Below are 2,069 nucleotides of genomic sequence, written 5' to 3'. Positions count from 1 at the left end.
TCCTAGGACATCAAATTTAGTACAACATTAAAAGCAAATGAAACAAAGGTAGATAAAGGAAAGCTGGCCATTTTCCGGCTACATCAGACAGGCCCAGCAACTGTCCTACTCCAGATGTCCATATCTGATAGAATGATTAGTTGGTGTGTGTATATATATGTATGAGATATGATACTGTTACATGTAACAACTTACAAAACAAACACACACACACACACACACACACACACAAAACAACATTCATGCATCATAAAAAACAACTTTTATTTACAGACTTATCAGATCAGAGCAAATTCATCCAAAAAGTCAATTTTAAGCATTGATTCCTCTAAAATTGTATTCACGACATAAACTAGCATCTACATATACAAACACTCGTAAACAAATATAAACATCTAAACATGGTCATCATCATGTGTAAATAACCAAAAAAAAAAACAAATACGTAAAATTATTAAAATGAAATAGCTTTTGTAATACTCGAATTCAAAAGAAAATTGATATTCAAACTATTGTGAAAAATCAACCTAGTGTGGTCATTTTTACTTTATGTACATAACTACAACAAAAAGTGACTTCCATTTCATGAAAGGTTTGTTGTGAAAATCATAATACCCCCTGTGTTCCTTTTAGTAGAAGTTGAGATTGCATCTAGTGTGATAGTTTTCTCTATTTACATTGTACTTTACTAGTTCAAATTGGGACTGAGGTAAAAACCATAATACTATATTTACATTGCAACTAGTAATCTTCAGTTTTTCCAAGGTGTTATGCAAAGTAAGAATTTGTTATGCAAAAACCAAAACCTTGGGGTGGTTTCACCTCTAATATTATGCAAATGAAGTATTTAAAACGAAAAAAAATATTACAACCCTGGTTTTGTTTCACCAGACATTATGCAAATGAAGCATAAATTATGCAAAATACCACAATATAACATTGTCTCACCTCTGATGTTATGCAAATGAAGTATTTAGTATGTCAAATCTACAACCATGGTCTTGTTTGACCTGACATTGTGCAAATGAAGTATGTATTATGCAAAATAACAACTGTGATCTGGTTTCAGTATCTGTTATGCATCACTTAACATTTATGCAAATGAAACAGTTCTCAAAACAACACAACCTTGTGTTCACTTCTGACAGTGTAATATTTGATTGCCATTTGTACATTTTTTTTAAAAGTTCGTTCATCTCTAATAATTTAGTACAAAAATGTATTTAAACAGTTATGATGATTTTTGAGTTTTTTAAAATGTTTAACACGTTTATTGTCGGCAGCTGAGCAAATATATTCAAAGATTGACAGCTACTGTACATATTTGATTGTGTTGACTTGGAAGTTTATCAAAAACTCTGCAATAAATTCATCTTTTATATGTTGACAGATAACTACTACAAAATTGTCTCACACTGTCATACTATTAAACATACCATTTTGTTATATCGATAAATGTATGTGTAGTTTGCTTCACTACAATAGAACCTTTGTTTTCATCTTCATAGGGAACTTGCAAACCCGCCATGTTGAATGTTGCATCATGGGAAATGTGATAATAAATACTCATCAATTAGTATTGTAAACAATGTTGTTACATTGTTTATAACCACGAATGATCAATTCATATTTAACCTGACCAGTGTGGGAGGTTTATTTCATCGGTGACTCTAGATAAGATATTACGATAACAACAGATAATCCCATAGTCCTTTGCATCTGAGCATGCTCAGTCTGCATTGCAAGTTCCCTATTAAAGGGGCACAACCTGAATTTATACAATTTACAGGTGTATTTTAGTTGTATTATACTAAAACCAAATAAATCTCTATTGTGCTGTCAACTATGCAAACAATACCAGAAGATGATTACACACTGTAATGATATCAGAGGCATATATTGACATTAATCATATAGTATTTCGAATAAAAAAAAATCATAATGTAGCTTGTGTGTCTTCAGAACAGAAACTTTTATACACTGAGTGCAACTGTACAAATCTATCATAGTATCAGTGTTGTTGTCGTCGAGTCATTCAAGCAGTGATTGGGAATGCCTCATTATTTAAA

At 31.3% G+C, this 2,069-nt stretch overlaps 1 protein-coding gene across 1 annotated transcript in view; it reads right to left on the bottom strand.

Annotated features, from left to right (window-relative positions):
- Positions 1 to 329: 329 nt before the first annotated feature.
- LOC144436177 (tubulin polyglutamylase TTLL7-like) overlaps positions 330 to 2,069 on the bottom strand; it is a 41,463-nt gene continuing 39,723 nt past the window's right edge. Inside the window, exon 17 of the mRNA XM_078124888.1 lies at positions 330 to 2,069. This exon is cut by the window's right edge and continues 2,696 nt beyond it. The gene's annotated coding sequence lies outside the window, so the exon portion shown is untranslated.

The sequence above is a fragment of the Glandiceps talaboti genome, chromosome 6 (assembly GCF_964340395.1).
Source record: "Glandiceps talaboti chromosome 6, keGlaTala1.1, whole genome shotgun sequence".
In the NCBI taxonomy this organism is placed as follows: Eukaryota; Metazoa; Hemichordata; class Enteropneusta; family Spengelidae; genus Glandiceps; species Glandiceps talaboti.
The sequence above is the reverse complement of the archived record's forward strand: the minus strand, read 5'-3'. Positions and strand labels throughout refer to the sequence as shown.